At 46.2% G+C, this 24,235-nt stretch overlaps 1 long non-coding RNA gene across 1 annotated transcript in view; it reads right to left on the bottom strand.

The window, feature by feature from the left end:
* LOC125947325 (uncharacterized) overlaps window positions 1-24,235 on the bottom strand; it is a 42,006-nt gene that overhangs the window by 14,800 nt on the left and 2,971 nt on the right. Inside the window, exon 2 of the long non-coding RNA XR_007468186.1 lies at window positions 459-537. This is a non-coding gene — a long non-coding RNA (uncharacterized LOC125947325). The remainder of the gene's footprint in view (window positions 1-458; window positions 538-24,235) is intronic.

Here is a 24,235-nt window from a genome sequence, read left to right as displayed (position 1 = left end):
GTCATTGTAGTGACGACACCTGTCGATATCGCCAAACTAAATAATAATAAACCTAGCTTTGATTAGTCAAAACTTGCCTCACAAACTAAAGAAACGTATTGCTTCAAAAAAGCTTCCCTGATGTTGATCTCGCACCTTAAGCCTTATGTTTAAGCCTTATGTACGAGTGCAGCGACGCTGAGCTCTGTCGTGGAGTTACATAGGCTACCAAAGGTACAATTTAGAATGGCGATAACGTGTGTGCTCGCCAGGGCAGTATATAGTAACTTCACAGTCGGTAACAGGAAATACGTGGCTAGTGCACGATATGTCTGAAGTGGAGCTGCTTAGCTGGCCTCACTTTATTGCAGTTTGTGAAGCACGTGTGAGAACTACGTGAATAGAAATATTTCAAGTGCAAGAGTTACTGGTACATATGCATCATATATTAGCAACTATAAAAGTACAATAAACCTTACCCAGCGATGTCCATCTTCGTTGTAGCAATACTTGAAGTCGCTTGGTGGATTGTCTAAATCGGTACAGCTCGATTCCGCACTGAAAAAGGGGGGGGGGGGGTAGGTTTCATGGTCGCATGGATGTGTTTACATGCACAGGATGACGTATTAGTGTAAACAGAATGCAAGTCTTACAAAATAAACTACACAAAATGCAACCGCCCAACGCCATTTTCTTTTTCTTTTGAAAAAAAATTGCGCTTGGGGACTACGAACATTATCAGGATACAATTGGCCGCATTCCGCTATGCGTAGAATATCGCACGCCATAGACACCCAAGTATTACCTTACACCAAACTGCTAGACTTCTAGTAATATATACCGTACAGTTTACACTCTACAACACAACCACACATTTCAAACTTCTGTTTCTTAAACTGCGTATATAGTATAATAGGCATGGGGGGCATAGCTTGCATGCATATGTAACATGGATGACATGTAATGACATCAATGACATGACATCGTTTATTACATGTATGTCATGACATAAATGGTACGAATGACATGGTGCCGTCGTGGTCATTCATTTAGAGCATGCATGGATGGCATGACAAGAATGACATGGATTTTATGACATGTCATGGGGCCATGAGATGAATGACAAAACATAAATGCGCATGTCATGTCCAGATATAAATGGCACCACATGTTTGTTATGGAATGTATGTGACGACATAACTGTTATGAATGACGTAATGAATGACGCTGACGTCCTTGTGCCAAATTATTGGTGGGGATTTCCTGTGGTATTTTAAGCTTCTGGTAGACCTCCGCGGTAGCATTCTCCTGGATTCCGAGACCAACCTATTGTTTCAAGGCACCTCCTCTCGTTTAGAACCCTTACGTCTCGTACAAGCACATGCCAAATTCCGCCCACCGTGGTCTTCACTTCTCGGAGAGTTTTCAGATCTCTTGCTTGCACCTTCTCTTGAAGACGCAGCGCGCCACGACGACACCCATCATCTTGTGACTGAGGTAGCACCTGTTCTTGCGCATCCTCGTCCTCTTGCTCCTGACCATTACAAGATCACGCGGCAAGAATTGAGCACATGCTCGAGTACGGCTACGTCCGCACTTCATGTGGCCAATGGCCATCACCGCTACACATGGTCCCCAAGCCCTCCGGTGACTGGGAACGTGCGGTGACTACCGTGACCTCAACAAAGTGACCGTAGCGGACCGATACCCCATCCCACACATTCAGGACTTTACCGCGTTGCGACACGAAGCACAGTATTCAGCAAGATAGACCTAGTCAAGGCGTACCACCGCATTCCTATGTAGCCTTCCGACGTACCCATGACAGCCATAATAACACCTTTTGGCATTTTTCAGCACTTCCGGATGCCATTCGGTCTGTGAAACGCTGCAGAAACGTTTCAACAATTTGTCGGTCAGGTTCTCCGTGGTTTCAGCTACTGTTTCGTATACATCGACTACATACTCGTCTTCAGCCCTTCAGCAGACGAACATGCACTTCGCCTGCGCCATGTGTTCAAACTAATACGCAGGTACGGGCTGGTCGTTAACGGCCCGAAGAGCGAGTTTGGTATCGGTGCTCTGGACTTCCTTCGCCATCGCGGCGATGCCCGCGGGATATCTCCTCCTGTCCTTCGTGTTGAAGCCGTAGTGCAGTTTTCACGACCATCGACCACAAGGCAACTACGACAATTCCTTGGGCTTGCCAATTATTACCGGCGGTTCATCTCTCGTTGCGTTGTTATCTTGCAAGCGTTCCACGCAATCCTGTACGGTCAAACAAGACAATATGCTCCCATCTCCTGGACAGACGATGTCGAGACAGCTTTCAACATCACCAAGGAAGCTCTCGCGAACGGGACTCTCCTTGCACATTCCAAGTGCGACGCCTTGACGTTACTCACGGTGTGACGCCTCGGACGTCGCCGTCGGAGGAGTGCTGCAGCAGTTGGTCCACGGAGTGTGGCAGCTGGTCGCTTTCTTCTCGCGAAAGCTCTCGCAGGCCGAACGTAGATACAGCATTGTCGGTAGTGAACTGCTGGCGGCCTACTTGGCCATGAGACATTTGGGCCGCTTCCTCGAAGGTCGGCAATTTTGCATCCTCACCGCCCACAAGCCACTCACGTCCGCTGCGACCGCTACCAACTGCGCCCACACTCCCCGTGAGATTCGCCAACTTGCCTGCATATCGGAATTCACTAGAAACATTCGGCAGATCAACGGCACAAACAACCCAGTCGCTGACGCATTAGCCCGTAGACAAACCAACGCAACTGGCGAGGAGTGCCCGCCTATACATTTGGAGCTATGACCACAGCACAGCGAGTGGACAGCGAACTACAGGACTTACGACTGAAGGATGATTCCCTCTAACTTAGGGCTTGAAATTTCCAGAATGCGATATTCACTTGGTTTGCATCTACACGTCCTCACCCCTACGTTCCTGCGCAATTTACCTGCTCCCTCTTCGAAGCCATGAATTCCTTCAAATACCCTGATATTCGAGTGACTCAACACCTCGGCACTACGATACCTGTGGCCACGAATGTATATCGACATCCGACGCTAGGCACGGGCTTGTCTGCTATGCCAGGAAACTGAATGTTCATCGCCGCACCGTGAGTCCACTGGGTACCTTCAGGTCTCCTGACGCGCGTTACAGCCATCTGCACATCGACCTGGTCTGTCCTTTACGGCCATACAAAGACAACCACTATATCTTAGCATACATCGACCAGTTCACGCTATGGCCTGAGGAGTTGCCACTCCGCCGTATCACCGCAGAGACAGTCGCAAGAGGTCTTATCACACTATGGATTAGCCGCTATGGAGTTCCCACGATCATTAGAAGAACTCGAGGTTATCAATTCGACTCGAATCCAAGTTCAATCATACGACGTCCCGACTGCTTGGTGTCAGCCACATCAAAACCACTACCCACCACCCTATGTACACGGGCATAGTAGAGCGTCTTCACCTCTAGCTAAAAGTCTCACTCACAGCATCACGGGCATTGGTACCGTAGACGGAGCGTCTACCACTCGTCCTCCCCGTCATACGCAGTGCGATACCGACTGACGCCTCCTGCTCCTCGTCGGCAAAGCTCGTGTTTGGGACTGCATTGAGGCTACCTAGAAAATCTTTCGACCCGTCGCCGGTACCAAAGCTCGATGTCGGTGAATATGCCAGTCGCCTCGTAGCTTCCATGGGAGAGGTCTTTCCTATTTACTGCCGACGTTATTCACAGCTAACCTTCGTGAGTCGTGCTCTTTGAGGTTGCACGCACATCTTCGTGCGGCACGACGCAGTGCGACCGCCACTACAGCCACCTTATGACGCACCTTGCAAGGTCTTCCCGCGCTGCCCCAATTACTTCGGCCTGCTGATGAATGGAAGCGAAGACAGTGTTTCGATTGACCGCAGTAATCCTGCCTTCCCGACGCCGCCGTCATACCCACCGACGACAAACCACTTCCGAACACCAAGCGCGTTCACTTCGCCGGCGCATAAACTAACGACACTCTCCCGGAGATCGGTCCTTCGCGCCCCGGCTCTCTTGCTACAGGAGGGGGTAGGGGGGTGGCTATGGCCAACCATCGGCGTTTAATGGACGATAACGGCGTTTAATGGACGAATAAGTGTGCAACTCCGCGCGCCGCAAGGAACGAGCTGGCCCCGAGGAACAAGGAACGAGTGGGCCGGAGAGCCCAGTGATTTCGTCTGCGTTCGACCGATGAGTACTAAAGCATGTGGGCGATGATAAACCAGACGTCTTCCTACATGCTCATGTTCGTGAGGCCATGATGGTCGTTTCATCATCATTGTAGCTTCATAATCCTACTTTCGCTTCCGATTCTCGCATGCAACCTGTGCTCGAAGGAGGTGGCACGTGTAAGAAGATCCCGACATTTTGGCAGCTATACACCGGTTTCCCACGAGCGTTGATTTCCGAGAGCCAACGTGCCGTCTTCTTGTTCTTCCTGAATTTTGTACCGGACTATCAAGGCACTGTTCGTCGTTCCAAAGCCGCTTATTCACGCAAGGACTCCTCTTACTTGGGGAACACAATGTGTCATTGCGACAACGCTGCATCAAATTCTACTATAGAAGCGTCATCAGCGAGCAGCTCCTCCACTCCTCTGATCCGAATGGCTAGAAAATAACACGGATTTTACAGTGTGCTATACAGTACTAGAATCAAATCACCGCTTTGTGTACTCCAATTGATACCACATGCTGCCACCAGTGAGCATTTACTTCCTGCGTTACTTACCCATCTCGCATATCCAGGCTGCTGGTTCACATGAATTTGATCGTTCAGAGAAATCATGCAATCGTCGTTGTCTTGCTGCTGACACCAAACATGCACTCTACCGCGCAAATTGTAAGTTATTTCCTGAATTGTAGTCCTAGCGCCAGACACAAATACTGGATTTACACGAACACATTGGTCAGCCTGGTAACACTTTGTGGAACCATAGTGATGCATAACCAGCTACCTGCAATATGCTACGCCTAACGGCGATTCACACAGTGCGTGCGATTGCTGAATTTCTTTGTTACGAAGCTTCTTTGGCTCGCAAGTGTCGGCGGTAGTGGGGGTGGTGTCACGCTGAAAAGTGGGCCGATCCTGGCGATTGTGCAGTACGGGTCCAAGTTAAATGGCACATACCAGCGGCAAAAAAGAAAAACATAAAGAGAGCGAAAAATAGAAAGGAAGAAAGAGAGAAAGAAATAGAAAGAAAGATAGAAAAGAAAGAGAGACAGAGAGAAAGAAAGGCAGAAAATCACCACCAAGGTGAGATACACACACAAGCTTCGCTTACCCCCATTTTTTATGTAGGACATAAACACATCAGACTTTCACCAAAACTGGTTAAGGTTGTACGAGCATGCGCGTTATGGCGTGTTCATTTCATGGTTTGAAAAGGGAAAGAAATTGCGGCAGCGCGCCCTAAATTTACGAGGACTGTCGGGGTTAATACTGCTGTTTAAACGAGTTGTGTATGAGGCGTGTACTGCAGCAGTATTCCTCTTTTGCGCTTACACAAGAGCACAAGGCTTTCGTCGGGGTCGTTCTTCATTTGACAGCGTTATTGACCTCACAACGTTTGTGCAGCAGGAGAAAATCCGTAAGCGCATATCAGTTGCGCTCCTTCTTGACGTGAAATGCGCGTATGACAACGTTGCACATGATGCCATCGTCACCTCCCTGGAGACTGTTGGAATCGGCGGCCGCATGCTTCGTTGGTTATCCGACTACATAACTCGCCGATCATTTTTTGTGCAAACAGAAGATGGTCCCACAGCTGAACACTACACGTACCGCGGTGTGCCTCAGGGAGGTGTATTTAGCCCGACGTTGTTCAATGTGACACTCATTGGATGGATGGACGTATGGATGGATGAAGAACTTTATTAGTGTCCTTTAGGGCGCGTGCTAGCGCGCAGCGGGCCGCTCCCACGTCGGGAAAGAAAGGCCGAGCCTCTCCGCCGCGTCACTGGACTAGCTGACGTTTTACCCAAGACAATCTGCCTCTAGATATACGCAGATGACATCTGCCTTTGGACTTCTGCAATTACTCGGCTTCAGGTGCGTGCGCGTTTGCAACGGGCAGCTATCTTGACATCAGCATATCTTCAAGAACAAGGTTTGACTGTATCAACCGAGAAATGTGCATTGGTTGCATTCACACGAAAACTTATGACACCATACCCAGTCTATAATAATGGACACACTATTGCCTACTGAAAGACCCATCGATTTTTAGGTGTAATAATCGACCGCAATCTTTACTGGAGCCCTCACTGCACGTACCTGAAGAAAAAAACTTTCGTCGATTGCCCAGGTACTGATATTCATGTGCGGGAAAACATGGGGCAGATCTGTACGCTCCATTATTCAGTTGTACAGAGCTCTATTTCTAGGATACCTACGTACAGCCTTCCAGTGTTGTCCAATACGTGCAAGTCAAACGTTCGCTCGTTGGAGAGCTTACAGGGCCAAGCATTGCGCACTTGCTTAGGACTTCCTCGCGGAGCGTCAACACCTGCAAAAATCGTCCTCGCCAAAGATCATCCGATCCAAACATACGTTGCAGTGGATTGTCTCAGGGCTCATATCCGTCATCTTTTCCGCGTCCACGATCATCACTTGGCGTTCTAGTCTTCGCAGAGACCTCGTTCCACGTTTTCTGAAGTTATCGTCACCAATCCAGATTGCCTTCCATCAGCATACATCCCAGCAGCAAGGCCTTCATTCCCCTTGTGGTGCCTGCAACTGCCTTCAGGTGCGCCTAAGTATTCCGGAAGTAAAGAAGACGGCCAATCCCACAAGAATAGCTGTGAAACAGATGACGCTGCTAATAATGAATGAGACCTACTGGGACCGAATACACATCTATACCGATGGTTCCGTCTCATCTACCAGTTCTTCAGGTGCTGTTGACATTCCGGCTACGAAAACCACACTCAAGTTCAAACTGTCACACGTGACAACATCAACAGCGGCAGAGCTTGCTGCCCTGCGTACTGCTGTACAATACCTTCTACAAGAGACACCTCAGAAATGGGTCAACTTCTTGTGATTCTAAGGCAGCGCTTCAGTCTGCATTTGGCCGTTTATCACAGGACTCATGAGCCGCTGGTATATGAGGTAAGAGAAGACCACCATCAAGCTATCGCTAATAGGCATGAAATTATATGTCAGTGGCTACCGGGACATACCAGCATTTCTAGTAATCACCTCGCCGACGAAGCCGCCTGGTCTGCTCATCTGGAAGGCCGACCAGTCCCAATCCCTTATCCAGGACCGACGCTGCAGGAAAAGTTCATATCGTGGCTAAAGCTTTGACATACAAATATTGGTCTTCTTAACCTCACGAAGTGCCATCTCCACAAAATTGACCCACGATTGAAGCTACAAGTGCAATAAAACATTTCCCGCTCTGAGGCGACAGTCTTGTGCCGCCTCTGGCTCGGGGTGGCATTTACAAAGGCCTACTCATTCCGCATTGGAATTGGGGATACGCCCATGTGCGACTCTTGTGGAACTACAGAAACAATTGAACATGTCTTATGTCTCTGTCCCCAGTTGGACGTCGAGCGTGAAGCTCTCCGGACAGCATTGAACCGGCTGGACTCAAGACCATTTTCTGAAAGGAAGATCCTTGGACCATGGCCGTATGCGTCGACGGCACAGAAAGCCACGAAAGCCTTGTTGCACCACCTCAAGTCGACAGGTCTTGGCGACTTCGTGCGAAGTCGCCAAGACTTCGTGCGAAGTTTCCAATGTGCGCGAAACTGCTTTCTCTATTTCTTTTTCTCTCTTTTCATCCCTATACACCCTTTCCCCAGTGCAGGGTAGCGAACCGGACGTGCGTCGGGTTAACCTCCCTGCCTTTCCTCTCTTCTATTTCTCCCCTCTCTTCACACAAGAGCACTGGGCGCCATCTAGCGCTGCCAGCTCGCACCTGCGCGTGGCATCCGAATTGCATGGCGCACATGTGCGTTCATGCTGAGAAACGTGTAATGCGACAACCAGGCTGCACTCTCGCGATTCTTGATGGATTCTCTTAGCCAACTAGGGGCACTGCCAATATGTCCGCGGCTGGTCTCTGAGACGAGAAGCGGGGTGCGCTGGCGCCTACGAACGCTGAGAATTGCTTCCTCGCTTCCTGCACATTCAGGGGTGAAGTTGTCGAGGGGTTCATTGAAGAGCGGCACATACGCAGTAAATTTATTACCGTCGCTCGCTAAAGCGTTGGCGTGTAAGACGTTCATTAAAACTGCACATATCGCGGGCATTTGTGGCGAAGCCTGTAAATTCATTGGGTGGCTGTCCTTGGGGAACCCTTGGGACGTGGATTCCGTATCGCCAGCATCGGGAAAATTCAGGGCAATTTTCGTTATTTTAGAACAGCCCATTCGCAGAAGCAAGTACTTATTTACTGAAGTTGATGTCATCGACGTTCATTAAATAGCGGCACTTACCTTTTTGCTGAAGTTGACGTCAAATACATTAGTTGAAGAGCGACACGCGCCTACTGGCACATACGAAGTGGTTCAAGTCGGCGTCAAAGATATTCAATGAACAGCGTGAAAGAGGTTTGCTGAAGAGTGGCATACATTGCCACATACGCAGTGACCCAAGTTGGGCATATCGTTGGCTTCAAACCCTATTCCCTCAGTTTAGCAGCCCGATAGATGGATGGATGGATAACTTTATTGAGGTCCTTGGGTGCCCGCTACCCATGCAACTACAGACTACCCAGTGAGTCCGGCAGGCGGACACCGGTTAGGCAGTAACGTACATGGATACAGTCATAACCCTCGGAAATTCTGTGAAATACTCCAAAAGTGCTAACGCAATAAAAATTCCATAAACCGGACCTGAAGTAGTTTGAGACGACGCCAATAATATGAAAATTAATATCATTACGTGTACCACTACACATTGTTCCTGCTCACACACAAAAAAAGAAGTGCGCAATCTAGTCTCATTACGTATACATATGTTTCTGATCTCTTTTTTTTCTTGAGCCGCCGAGGTAGCCCAATAGATATGGCACTGCTCAGGTCCACACAAGGCCGAAAAAATTACCTAGATCCTTGTGGACGCAATTTATTGGCGGCGTATCGGAAAAATTCCTGTGTGCACGTATTTCCCCACAAAGCCCTCTCTCGCAATTAGATCCTGTTTTTCAAAAGAAACCCCATATCTTTTTCCTATTCTTTTAGTGTATAAAGGAAAACCTATAAGGGTTTCTATGCTAAGTTTAACCCAAGCTTTAAATTATGTGTAGAAACAATAGGGGAACACCATCATGACCAAACGCGATTCAATGCAGCATGCAAAAAGTACGCACATATGTTGACTATTGCGGGCTGCAATCCACAATATTTCTTTTTTATTATAATTTTCTGTCTATTTGTAAAAACAGCCAGGATTATTTGCCAGTTTTGTAAGTGATAAATTTAGGGCAGGATGTCTAAAGAGAAATTTGTAGGGCGTTTTCGAAAGCATCTAATTCAGGAGCTCTTAACTTCCTAACGCAGCGCACATTTGAGGATGCATATTATTGAACAAGCATAAATAATCAGTTGCGAGAAGCTCCTGCTAGCAAATCAGCAATCGACACTAACCACACAGGCCTTACTGAACCTCAGATATATCTAGACCCTCGCGAATATCCTTCGCACTTGAGGAGCACAGCTACCGCTGAAAACCCGATGGGAGCAACATATCGTGCGCATGGATTCCGAGACTGATCTTATTCAATTCCCCGCGTGCCGCCAAACAAAATTTGACAAAGAAACGATCAGGCTTTTATTGAGCTGTGTGGACTAATCTACTTGGCCAGACATGCCTACAACACTCACGCTAATGTCGCCTACTTTGCCTTTGGGGCATAAATAATCACAAAAGCTGTTTGTATACGAGTATGGAAAAGCAAGTACTCTGTGAAGTCGAGCTAAATTAAAGTGCTACATACGTGCTACATTCAAGCGCTTTACGGAGCGGGAATGAGGCCCCGCAAAATTGTCCCCCGCAAATTGTCGCAAAATTGTCTCGCGACTGGCCGCTCGAGTACCCTGTGATGACTTTCAGGATACACAGAGCCGAAGCATGTACAAAGGTTCTCGAGCACGTTATCTGTGGTATGGTAAATGTGTAGCACTAGGAGATTGGTTGCACCAGTTGCACTATAGTTGCACTAGTTGCACCATTCGGTAAAATTATTCGATGGGAGTCACATAACGCCTTGGAATCTAGGCAGCCGCAAGCTATTACCGTTGCGAAGGTGGGCGATGAATCCTTGCAATCCGAGTGTTCATAGGGGTACTAATAGCCCGCCCGCCTACATTGCTTTCTGCGTTATCCAATCAAAGTAAAAAAGAACACATCTAATCATTGTCATCTGTAGCCTTGTCCCCGCATTCCGGTATCCTCTTAAAGCGATTTGAAAGAAATTACACCTGGAAAGCTATCCATCCCCACCTTCTTCGTTTATAATAAGCAGCCGGCCTCACATAACGATGGCTCTTCTTCTGTTACTTTGACTTGCGGAAAGGGTAAATCGATGTGCTAAGCTCAGAGCGCGACAAACACTTCCAAGACTTGAGTACTAAACCAGCCAAAAGAGGAAGGACAGAGAGGAGACGTGGCACACAGAACGACTCTGTGCGTGTCGTGTGTGCCACGTCCTCTCTCTTTTGGCTGGCTTATTACTCAAGGATATGTACTAACTGAGCCAGATCGCAACTCTACTTCAATGCTTCTCTTCTTCGCTCGGCACCCTTTTAAATGTGCATTCTCCCGAAAGCCAGGCAACGCTTTGCGTAAGCGCAATTGCTTTCATCACATGCCGGGCGCGTGTTTTGTCTCATTGCCTCAAGGTGAACTCGGCAGCCAAGGAGCTTGTGGCCTTCGGCCTTTTGAAGCCGTCTTCGGGGCAGCGGAAGCGGATAGAGAAGTTATGGAAATCGGAGTGCTGGAGACAGTTGAGACTCTTGCATGACTGGCTTCGCGTCTTGTGCCTCTCCGGACGTAGCGAAATTTCTTGAGTCCGTTGCCTTCAAGAATACCGACGTTTGGCAGGCCTAACTGCTGAGGTTTAGTGGAATCAGGTGGCGCCGGCACTTGACAAAGAAGGAACTGCCTATGGTCCACAGAGGCTCTGCTACCTATCTGGAAGGAGTATCAGTTCCGGGGGATATTGCTGATCTTCTACAGAATGGACCCAAATACAGTTTGAATCCTTGTGTCAGTGGCCATGAACGTCTTGCCAGTGTACGCCGCGTAGCAGAGAAAGATGACAAAGATGATACGCATGATGAGGCCCGCGCGGGCGCGCACTTTGCCCACATCGCAGATCGCTTTCAAGCTACGGCGCCCGCGCGGCCGTGCTACGAGCAGCAGCCGATGGAGCAGAGCGCAACCCCCTTCCCTCTCCGTCACCTCGTCCCCGCGCCTCGCGCGCGAAAGAACCCCCCGATTCTGGCCTGCCTTCCTCGCTAGCGCGCGTTACATTGAGCCGTAATTGTCGGCCATGAAGGGAGGAAAAAAACTAGGAGGGAGCGTCACGTGACAATCTTGACGCCAAGTCATAAAAAAGTTAGAGGAATGGGATGATGGGAAATGGACCCTCACGTGATAGCAAGCTCTAGATTTTACTCGGCTCGCTTCGGTGGCTTCAGTTTCGTGTGCTGCGGGGGTTTTGGTATACGCGCACATAGTCCGCGTGGCAGACGCGCACCGGGGTTAGTGAGGGAATTCAAGTGTGTGAAGCAGTTGAGTCTCGCCGCTTAATTAGCAGACAGGCGCGAAGGCTGTTGCGAACGAAGGCGTCGGAATTGCGCCCAACAACCCGGGAGGACCACCTCAAGGACGACTAGTCGCGTTTCGGGGCGGTTTCAGGAAAACGAGGAAACCATTCGTCCCGCAAACGCGTGAAGGCAACCAAGCCGCCCTTCCGACGACGATTCGTTGCGTTTGGGGACGTCGTCTGGGTAAGAATGATGCCTTTCGCCCCCGCAAAAAATGTGCAGGCGATTAAGCGAACGTACAGGGTCCGAAGCGACTGTTTTCCCACGGGAAAACATTCATTCTGTCTTGTGCCCAACTATGTACTGGTGAGCCGGAGACTGCGAACATATTAGGGTATGCCGGCCCGTAGTTAAGGTAGCGCAGTCGACATTGTTCATCTGCACAAAGTCTTAGGCCTCGTAGCAGACCGGCGAGAACGCCGGTCAGGAGTAGGCGCACCTGCGTGATGAGGTGTTATGTGCCAGGATGCCCCAATCGAACAGAAAATCGGCGCGATGGTCTGTCCTTCCATAGGTAAGCCCAATGAACGTTCCTGTATTTATGGAAATGGAACTACAATATTCGCTAGTGACTACGTGCTCGTGTCAATTATAACATGAAATAGTGGTGCAATATAAGTCGTCATTCTTTTTTTAACTTTGTCATAATTCCCACAAAATGTAAAACAATTATTTCGCCTTAAATTACTTTTATCAGCTAGTGTACGCTCCTAAAAATCCCACGATGTGAAACTATTTATTGTAGAACAATTACATAAAAATGTTACAATTGCTATACAAATAATTATTGACTGAATTTTGTATGTAGTTCTTGTGCGTCAAAACAATCAAAACTGCAATCATCATCATCAGCCTATATAGATGTCCTCTGCAGGACGAAGGCCTCTCCCTGCGATCTCCAATTACCCCTGTCTTGCGCTACATGATTCCAACTTGCGCCTGCGAATTTCCTAACTTCATCACTCCACCTAGTTTTCCGCCGGCCTCGACTGCGCTTCCCTTCTCGAGGTATCCATTCTGTAACTCTAATGGTCCATCGGTTATCCATCCTACGTATTACATGGCCTAGCCAGATCCACTTTTTCTGCTTAAAGTCAACTAGAATATCGGCTATCCATGTTCTCTGATCCACACCGCTCTCTTCCTGTCTCTTAACCTTAGGCGTAACATTTTTCGTTCCATCGCTCTTTGTGCGGTCCTGAACTTGTTCTCGAGCTTCTTTGTAGACCTCCAAGTTTCTGCCCCATATGTTAGCACCGGTAGAATGCAATGATTGTACTCTTTTCTTTTCAACGACAGTGGTAACCTCCCAGTCAGGATTGATAACGCCCAGCTTTATCCATCTCTAAATTTGTTTCTCATGAGCAGGGTCCCCTGTGAGTAATCGACACAGATAAACGTACTCCTTTACAGAAAGTAGAGGCTGACTGGCGATGTTTAATTCTTGTTCCTTTGCCAGGCAATTTAACATTATCGTTGTCTCCTGGATATTAATCTTCAACCCCACTCTTACACCTTCTCGGTTAAGGTCCTCAATCATGTGCTGTAATTCGTCCCCATTGTTGCCGAATAGGACAATGTCATCTGCAAACCGAAGGTTGCTAACATATTCGCCGTTGATTCTCGCTCCTAAGCCTTCCCAGTCTAAGAGCTGGAATACTTCTAAACATGAAGTGAATAGCATTGGAGAGATTGTGTCTCCTTGCCTGACCCATTTCTTGATAGGTAACTTTCTACTTTTCTTGTAGATATTTGCCCATATATTCACGTATGCATCCTGTACTCCTTGGTTACGTAATGCCTCTATGACTGCTGGTATCTCTACTGAATCAAATTATTTTTCATAATCTATGAAAGCCATATACAGAGGTTGATTGTGCTTTACAGATTTCTCTATTACCTGGTTGTTGACATGGATATGGTGCATCGTAGAATATCCCTTCCTGAAGCAAGCCTGTTCTCTTGGTTGGCTAAAGTCAAGTGTTGCCCTGATTCTATTTGAAATTACCTCGGTAAATATTTTATACAATACTGAATGCAAGCTAATGGGTATATAATTCTTCAATTCTTTGACGTCTCCCTTCTTATGGATGAGCTTAATGTTGGCCTTTTTCCAACTTTCTGGTACACTTGAAGTCGTAAGGCATTGCGTATAAAGGGCCGCAAGCTTTTCAAGTATGATATCTCCTCCATCCTTGATTAAATCGACTGTTATTCCATCTTCTCCAGCAGCTTTTCCCCTGGTCATGTCTTTCAAGGACGTTCTAACTTCATCGCTAGTTATAGAAGGAGCCTCTGTATCTTGTTCATCACTACTTCGAATGAAAGTAGCTTGGTTGCTCTCAGAACTGTACAGGTCAGTATATAATTCATCTGCTGCTTTTACTATGTCATGGAAATTGGTGATGGTATAACCGTGCTTATCTTTCAATGCATACATTTGGCCTTGTCCTATGGCTAGTTTTGTTCTGACTGATTTCATGTTGCGTCCATATCTTACTGCTTCCTCAATATTTTCCACGTTATAATTTCGGATATCCCTTACTTCTGGTTGATCAGCTTCGACAGTTCAGCTAATTCTATCTGACCTCTCGAGTTTGACACTTTCATGTTTTGCCGTTTCATTATTACGTCATTTGTTCCTTGGAAGAGCTTACCTACTGGTTGCCTTGGTGGCTTACCTCCCACTTCAATTGCAGCTTCTGAGATCAACCTAGTTACGGTTTCATATATTACCTCTATGTTGCCTTTATGTTCCTGTTCTAAAGCTGCATATTTGTTTGGAAGCACCCGCCTGAATTGGTCTGCTTTTACCCTTACTGCGTCTAGGTTGGCCTGTTAATTCATGACTATCTTTATTCTTTCTCTCTTAAAATTGAGAGAAATCCTAGACCTCACTAACCTATGTTTACTGCACTTTACCGCACCTAACACTTCTACATCCTACACCATGCTGGGATCGGCGGAGAGTATGAAATCTATTTCATTCCATGTTTTTCTATTAGGACTTTTCCATGTCCACTTCCTGTTGCTGCACTTCCTGAAGAAGGTAATCATTATTCGGAGCCTATTCCGTTCCGCGAATTCTACCAACGTCTCTCCTCTTGCATTCCTAGAATCGATGCCGTAGTTGCCAATTGCTTGCTCACCAACCTGCTTTTTCCCCACTTTTGCATTGAAGTCGCCCATGACTACAGTGTACTGAGTTTGCACCTATAGCATTGCTAATTCAATATCTTCATAAAACTGTTCTATCTCTTCAACATCGTGACTGGAGGCTGGGGCGTAGGCTTGTACAGCCTTCATTCTATACTTGCTATTCAGCTTTATTGCGATGACTGCCGCCCTCTCATAATGCTGTAGAATTCATCAATGTTGCCCGCTATGTCTTTATGGACTAGAAATCCTACCCCGAATTCTCTCCTATCTGGAAGTCAGTAGCTCAATGGTGAGATCATCGCACGCGTAAATTGTAAAAAAACTAATTATTTGAAGAAATTTTGAAAGGTTAGTCTTTATGTAACTTGCTAAGTTTTGCAATAGTCAATAAGATCAATAGTATTGTAGAGAATATTCTGCACGTAGCAACTCTGCTTGTGAGTGCAAAGTTCAATTATCATGTTGCAAGGTTCAATCACTGCCCATGTTGAGGCTAAATACCATTTTCTTTTTTTTTCAGAAGATATGATGTTGGTTGACATATTTTAAACAGGTAAAGGGCAGTTCAGATGAAATAACGCAGATGTACTTTAAATTACAGGAGTGAACATCATTTTCATTCATTTGTTAGTAGTACCCTGAAGGCCTGGAGGCATTACAGAGGGAGCATTACATTACATTATGTATGTGTTACAGCTATGTCTATGATATTTTTTGTGTGAAACATGCACTGCGAAGTTACCACCAGCTCCATTTTCCCCGAGATTCAATTAGATGTTTGTGTATTTTACAAGCACAGTTAGATTGAACATAGTTTTCTACACAAGGGGATGTGGTGTGCAGGGAAAGCATGCACAGATCATACGAGGCCTTTTGCATGACTCTGCAAAGGTTGTGTATATTCATTCCACAGCAAATTTTATTGTTGGACCTTAAAAAATATCTGGTGAGTTATGCAGACGCTTGCAAAGGACAATGTCACAACAATGAGTCAACCTTAAAGTGAAGCAGCTACATCCACGGGAACATCAAAGCATCAAGATGAGCCAGTAAGTTGATACACAACTGTATACAGACATAATGCACGTTTCCATCTTCATCATGCCTTTTTCATGACAGTGGTAAATGTCCCCACCATTCCTGAAGTGAAGTATGCTTTTCTTATATTCAGACAGGTCTCTCTCAAGCCACAATAGACATGAACATCGCTGACGGGTTGTCTGATGTGCTAGCAGAGGGTAGTGCTACATCTGCTAGGTCGTCCTTCACTGATTCAGACATCGCTGATGAGCCTTCCAAAATGCAATGTGTCCTGGCATATTTGATTGTCGTATGATCACAGGGCTTGCTCAAGACATTTTCTCATATGTTTGCCTTGGTTCATTCATGTTCTGATCTGCTTTGCAAAAATCTGCTGTTTTGCTGTACTATATATTTTGGATTTCACTTTTAAAATAATTATTGCAGTTTCATAAATGCATATGAGACTGTCATACAGCTTTTTGTAAGATGCTTTCGATAGATTTAAAAGATCTATTAGTAATGCTCAGAATGAAGAGAAAGATAGAACTGTTCAGCTTATCAGCTACATTATATACCGCCCTTTTTACACCGGTTACAAGCATATTGCGTTCAAATTTCATTGTTAACACTGGCAAAACAAGTGCTAATGAATGAAAGCTATATGTGCTACATAATAACCTCATTTTAGTCATTCTAGAAAAGTGCAAGGTAAGGAAAATAAAGCAAAGTGCAGCAAACCACAGTTATGCAAGATGGAAAACTACTTTTTCAGTAGGATTGGAATAAGGAAAACACACTCCTTGTTTAAATTATACTTCAGCCATGTCCTCTGATTGCACGCGTAATTAACACCTTTGCTAGGCTTCAATATTTACTACAGTAATAAAATTTATTACATGTCAACTGTGCTGCTAAGCTTTATCAACATAATTTTGGGGGCAGTAGATAAAAAAAGTTGCAGTGGCTTAGTTTGGCTATGCCAGGATATACGTAGCGTTAGCAAAGGTTCAGCTGAATATTCTTAGCTTTCCTGGTTGTCTAGATTGTCAAGGATTAGCTTGATTGTCATGCTTACTGCTGCTCCAATGACACACACGCGGTATACGTATTATGTGGCACATGTATATAGCCTTCTTCTGTTCATTCCTCCTACGCTCAACCGCTAATTGCCAGGCAACTACTTCGGGATCCGATGAGTCAAGCTTCTCCGTTCTTCTGCGCTGTTGAGCAGCATTGGCGCTCTCCTTCTCCATGGCTATACCACACTGGCAAACGCCAGTCAGAAGCGCAGCGCCTCCAGCGCAGTGTCAGACGACGACTGCATAGCGAGCGCGCGCCGGCGCCAGTGCGTCTACCACGGCTACGACGTCACTCCTCTGGAATCCGCGCGACTCACCGGCGGCGGTCAGTCACGCACGGCGGCGGCAGAGTGCGCGATAGGTGCCGGCTCCGGTGGCTCCGGTGCGCAAGCCGTGTGACATCAATGATCCTTGCGCATGCGCAGCACGGCTCTTGATGTGCCGCGCGAAACGGGCTTGGCTAGGCCAGTGTAGCTAACGCTACAAAATACAGTACATAGCCACAGCCACTGAACTCCCTAACAATGTCCTGCTTGCTGGTCATTATTATGAAGCCAATGGTGTCGCTTATAGGCATAGGTTTTAGCTTCAACTGCGCGTCTGGTATTTCGTTTGCACGGTCAGCAATTTGAAGCTATGTTGCAGTAAACAGTCACGTATTATTGCATTTGGTGTATTTTCTCCAATCTCCCAGTCCCAACCCCACCAGGACGCTATAGGGTGAAGCTTCTGCAGCGCTGTCTACACACAACTCAACGACACTGCGAACAGCAAGGCATCCTATGGTAAGGATAATACTCGACCACTACAATTTTTATATATTTGTTTCCTTAGGTAACTGCGAGTGAAGTAGCATTTATTTTCATGGCAACTGTTTAATAGCTGAAGCATAATAAATGTCACTCAGTGAACTGCACTTGGACACTAACATTTATGATCATGTCAATCATGCAATTAAAAGCTGAAACATTCATATTCACCCACAGCGGTATGAGTTTCCTCAGGGTTTCCATTAAACAGCAATTGGCGGCCAATAATAATTTTCAATTTCTCTTTTCCATTCAAATGACTTAATAAACTAGAAGACTTTTTTTCAGTTGTTTCACAATTTTCTATGATCTTTACTTGTTCGATCGGTCACGATGAGCCGTGATACCGGCAGACAAATGTGGTCTTTTGTGTAGGAGTGTGAGCTCAGTATATTTTGCCCACTCAAACTAAAAGGCTGCTGTGAAGCATCCCGTGTTGAACTATGCTACATTGACCTCTTCTGTGCTAGTTGTTTTGTAGTTCTACCTTTCCTGCTTGGACCCAGATGGGCCTGTAGTATTTTGCAAATAAATAAACATACAAATTAAGTGGCACTAGCAAGCTCGTGTGGATGGCAGTTTTATGCCCTCACAGTTTTTAAGTTCACAAAAGTGTAAACGGAAACCGTCGTGAGCAAGGTAATGACCTAAAATTTAGCATTATATTCTTCATCGCTTGCACAAGAGTGTATGCCACAATTAAGTACTTTGTTCTGTGTACGTGATTTGTGTCATGTTGGTTGCTCATGCACCTGTTACAGAGTGTGATATTTTGCAGCCACAGCCATCAGAAGACACGCCTGAAAAAGCATTTCTGGGGAATTAAGAATGGCGTTACTCACAATTAAAAACTGCGATCAAGAAGATCAAGACTCTACAGCAATCCCATCACCGGCTTTTGGAAAAGGTTGCTCATCTCCAAGATGTCATAGAATATTTATCTGACAATCGCATTCTAGGAAATGAGGATGCCGCCATGTTGCAAAGTCTTGGTGGGGCAAAAAAAAAAGACTTGCTCATGCGTCAACTGACACGCAAATCTGGTGCAGCAGTGTCACTCGCTTACTCGCCAGAGCTCAGGGCATTTGCACTGACGTTGCATTTTCATTCCCCTAGAGCATACAGATATGTACAAGCTGTTTTCGACACATGCATCCCGCATCCAAAGACACTGTGTAAATGGTATCAATCCTTTGATGGGCTGCTGGCTTTTCAAAAGAGGCACTTACTGCGTTGGCAATGAAGGTAAAGCAAAATTCACAATACAGCCATTCCACAGTACGCAATCTGGTTGTGGAAGAGATGGCCATTCGGAGACATGTGGAGTGGGAAGGAAAAAGGTTGCGTGGATATGTTGACATGGACATTGATGCCAATGGTGAGAGCTTTCCAGTTGCCAAAAATGTATTTGTTTTAACGCTTGTTGCAATCAATGGCAGATGGAAGCTGCCGATTGGCTACTTTCTAGTGCATGGCCTCGGTCGGTGAGCAGAGGCGCAATTTCGTGCTGCAAACTGCGAGCTTCGCTTAAGAAAAAGGTGCACACATTGTGAGTTTGACCTTCGATGGCGCTGCAGAAAATTTGTCACTGCTGCGCAGCTTTGGCTGCAAGATGCACCTGACTCAGCTGGATGATTTTTTTCCGCATCCACTGACAAAAAAGCCTCTCTTTGCCATGTTAGATCCTTGTCACATGTTGAAGCTACTGCGGCACACCCTGTGTGTTAAAAAGGCTAATGCCGATACGAACAATTAGTTCATATGCTGGAAACACATTGATGTGCTGCATGAAATCCAGTACACAGAAGGCCCACATTTGGCAAACAAACTTAAACAGGCACATATCAATTGCAAAATACAGCCCATAAAAGTCGCATTGTTGGCTCAGACGTTTAGTAAATCGATAGCAGGTGCTCTTAGTGATTGCAGAGTTCGAGAAATTCCAAAATCTTCAAATTCCTTGTGAACAGAAGAGTTTATCACACACCTCAACAACGCATTTGACATTTAAAATTCAAGACATCCAAGGCAGAAGAATAGAAAAAGGCCGCTGTGTCCTGAAAATGTGGCTCCTGTCACTGCTTATGTCAAAGAACTGAAGGCCTACTTTTGCTCACTTAGGGAGTCTGCAGCTGCTAAACTAATGACAGGGACCAACGAAAACGTAGGCTTCATCGGCTTTGTGGTGTGCTTTCTATACAACCACTTAGTTACAGATAATGGCCTATCGGCATATCTTCCGACCTCCAAGCTCAGTCAGGACCACCTTGAGTTACTTTTGCTGCAATAAGATCCTTTGGGGGCTGCAATGACAACCGAACAGCAAAGCAGTTTGCAGCAGCATTGAAGAGTCTGATAGGTTGCAATGAGGTCGAGGACATTGATGGCGGAAATTGCTTTATATTGGAACACATCGAAATTCTCTTTGTGCGGTCCTCTGAAAAACTATCCTCCATCGATGTAATTAACTTCACTGCCCCTTAGAGAAGCCCTGCAGCCAGTGAACCACTCACGGAAGCAGTTTTGCAAGGACATGGCTACTCTACCCAGCCAGGCAGGGTGTCTGAGCTTGGGTGTCTGCGACTCGCAGTACAAGGTAAACTGCTACACAAGTTTTCTCGTGTGTGAATTATGTTAATGATCTCCCACACAATTAATTCTTTATCCATCAACTTCGGCTATCCCACCCGATTCTATGTTGAGGCATCCGTTTTTTAATCACTTTGTAAAGCGCCTATATTGTTCAAGAGCGTTGTATGCAGACGTCAAACTATTATAGAAGAAAAATGTGATACCTTATTGTAAATTGTGCAAGTACATGTTTGTTGTCTTGCTGAATGGGGTAGCTTGAAGCAGCTGCATGCGAATTCTGCTTAAACAATTGTTCTGTTCAGCACCAAGCTATAGAGTTTGGGCAGTGACGGTAGGTTTGCTGGCCTATGCTTCACTAGAGAAAACTGTGTGATGGCATGGGCATGCTATGAATGCTCTCAATAGAATATGCGTGAGCTAAGTATACTCTTGGGGATGACAATATATTGTTCAAAGTATGATCCTATATGTCTTTTACCTGATCTTTGTGGACATTTGCCTCTGTCACCTGGTATACCGTTGGTTTTACTACTTTCAAAACAATTTAATTTGCTCACTTTGTTTACGTGCTTAACAGTAGCCTTTTATGAGGCCAGATCACTTTAACCACGATCACTTGGTGTATACCACTCAATGAGTGTTTTAAATACCGTGAAATACGCATCTATTTAAGGTTCACAGTGTAATAGAGCCGTCACCTCTTACTTTTGCTGTGTGTTGGCTCAGCTTGGACAGTGCTAATATTTTTCTAGGTATGTGTTACAACATAAGCTTTTTGTACATTTTACTTGAAGCAAAATGCATTGTATCTTAAAGTTGGCATGCTTGGTTTGTGGGTCTGACCTCACATGAATTCTTTCAACTTGGACTTTGTGAACTACCATTCTTTTTTCGATTTCTGCATATGTATTGCTTATTTTTCTGACAAGCACAATCCCCGAAACCTCTCGCTATTTGTGAGTAAAGCGCAGATTTAAATATTATACAATTATAGCCCTGTTGTGAAGGCGTTGCCTACAAGGCATTGTAAGCAAACATGCAGCTACATTCAAGGATAGCTGATCCCATTGACCAGTTTTATTGAAGGTATCAATACTATGTGTGATATACTTAACTTTGTAAAACATTATTATACAACAGTCCTGTGGCATACAAGTATGCTAATACTGCTACCATAGAGCAGTGGCACAATATGTTTTCCTACTTGCTGTTTATAATTTTATTTTGTGTATAATCTTTGCAATGTACTTCATTTAAATTATAAATGTGGCTTCCTTCTGTATTTGTGTGAAATATTCTGGTTTCTATAGGTGCAATAAACATTGAATAAAGAATGAAACAATTTCTGTTATCATAAAAATGTGCTTTTCATAGTACAAGTACAGCAGCAACACAATGAATCCACAAGTGCAAATTAATTATGACATTTTTCCCTTGCCGTTATGTATTCAGTTTTATGCCGTTTCAAACTAGCAGATGAAGAATGGTGCCCCTGGCAGTGTTCTAGGACATCATTCTGCTGTGGAGCTATACTCCTATTCGAAAACAGCTGAATATACTATAGATAATGCTCAAATTCTGTCAATTTGTTTTATTATGTAACGAAAATGGAATCCCGAGGCGCGTCTCAATATGGTCGTCACACCACACAATCTTAGAAAATAGTGCACGTAAATCTGAATAAACGGCGACGACTTCGGCATTTAGAATGCAAGCTAATGCTATTTATTTCTCTCAAAATAAAAGACGCACACCAGAGGTTTTTATTAAGCGAAAATGCTACAAAAAAGTGTCCCTCAAAACATCTCGTTCCTTTCTAGGTGCCAGACAGCAGGACAAAAATTAGCAAGATAATACACACCATGGCTTAAGGTGCACAACGGCTGATTTGACTAAACTTATGAGGAGTACGTGGGAAAAATAGACCGCACTCGGGCTTTCTGGACGGGTTTCGAGCCGCGAGCGCTGGCAACTCCACTAACCGTGGTGGTAAGCGCAAGTGGCGCCTTGAAAATTTTCTTTATTGATGAGCCAGGCGCCCCAGTCTTGCTCCACGTTCAAGGTATCGCATTTGAAGCGATACCTTGAAGTAGTAGAAAACCAACACCCGCATACGGGCCTCCAAGCCTGTGACGGCAGGCGCGACTAAAAGTTACCACGTACCAAACAATCACGAATGCTCCGGCAACCTTGTGGGCCTACTCCTACCCAAAAGGCACCGCGCGCGTGGCCCCCGGGAGAGGGAGGGGCGGCTTCAGAGGAGGTTGGCTTGCCGAGGCTAGCGGAATCACGTGACGCTCCCTCCTAGTAGTTTTATTCCTGCATGTTGCCGGCTCACTGTCACATTTAAGAGGTCGCCTGTGGCGAGAAAAGAAGACAAAGAAGTTCGCGGAGCGTTCGAAAGCGCGCGAGCGCTCGAGGCACGCGAACCGAGGTGTGGTCGAGGCAGAAGCGAGGCGAAGCAGCATTATCGACGTGGCTCTAGGGCTGGAAGGTCGCTTCGTCAGCTATGCTCTGACGACGGGAGTGCGGAGAGCCCGGCCACGAAGCTCGTGACGCTGGCAAGGCCCAGGCGTAGCTGTAGACCTCGGAGATGTCCGGGCGAAGCTCCTGGGACCGGCTGCTGCTGCTCACGGTGGTTCCGGTCCTCTTCGCAAGAATCCCTCTTTCTCGTCCGAGCATGATCAACCGATAATCACAAGGACACCGGGTGGCCACGCAGATCGAGGGTGGGCGAAGATGGCTTCGTTAACCCTAACCGGGGATTTGACACGTCAGCGACGGCTACCGGGGCACCAGCCACGTACTCGGCCAGGTCGACGGAACCGCGAGTTGTCGGCACTTACGGCATCAGAGACACCCCGATCGAACAAGTCGAAAGGCCTAACCCGCCCAGCCGCCCTGCCACGTCAGCAACAGCGACCAGGTCAAACAGGCTTCCGAAATGAGCGAGTGGACGGACCGACTTCAATGCAGCAACGATTACGCGACGGTCGGCGAAAACAACGACATGGCGAAAGATCCTACAAGTTTCCGGCTGGAAAGATACGCGCATCGACGAACTCTGTGAGAACGATTCTTTGTTGTATAGTCAGAGTGTGAAGCTAAGGTTGCCAGACGTTCGTGTAGGAAACGCCCAGAACTAACGGAGGCGGAATTTATGGCATGTTTATTGTTTTATTAGGTTGTACCTTTGTTGACATTTATTTATGCATTGTGTTTTAGTTAAGTGTGTGCTAATTCGAGTGAGCTTTTAGTTTGAGGTTTTGGGCTTCGAGTGTGATTAAAAATCTGCTTGCTGTGTTACCATGCGTCTTCAAATCCCATCTCTATTAACACCCGCACGCCCCCGAGATCAGTGAGAACAAAACTCTCATCACACTCACCCTCGTACGCTTTCACTCGCACATACACAATGGACTTTACACGGAACCTCACGGTGACGCCGACGGCAGAAATGCACTTGGAGTGTTGCATTAAAACAAAGAAGTGAAGGGCTGACAGCAGGCGGCCGGGGCGAAGGCGCGGCCGAGTTAAAAAAAACCACAAGGCGTATAGGGGGCGGAGGATGTATGCCGCCACCGTAGTTCCGCTCGACGGACACCAACGACATGACAAACTTCGGAGCTACTCAGTCTATAAGAACTGAATTGTAGTAGCCCCGTTACGTATAAATGTATCATGCTTGTAATCAGCCGAGCCATTTTAAAAATGCTTCTTTATTGTTAAATTCTATGCTCTCACTTATGTTTGAACGTGGGCGGG

This window comes from Dermacentor silvarum, chromosome 8 (genome assembly GCF_013339745.2).
Source record: "Dermacentor silvarum isolate Dsil-2018 chromosome 8, BIME_Dsil_1.4, whole genome shotgun sequence".
Lineage (NCBI taxonomy): Eukaryota > Metazoa > Arthropoda > Arachnida > Ixodida > Ixodidae > Dermacentor > Dermacentor silvarum.
Note: the sequence above shows the minus strand (reverse complement) of the source record. Positions and strands in the feature narration are given on the sequence as shown.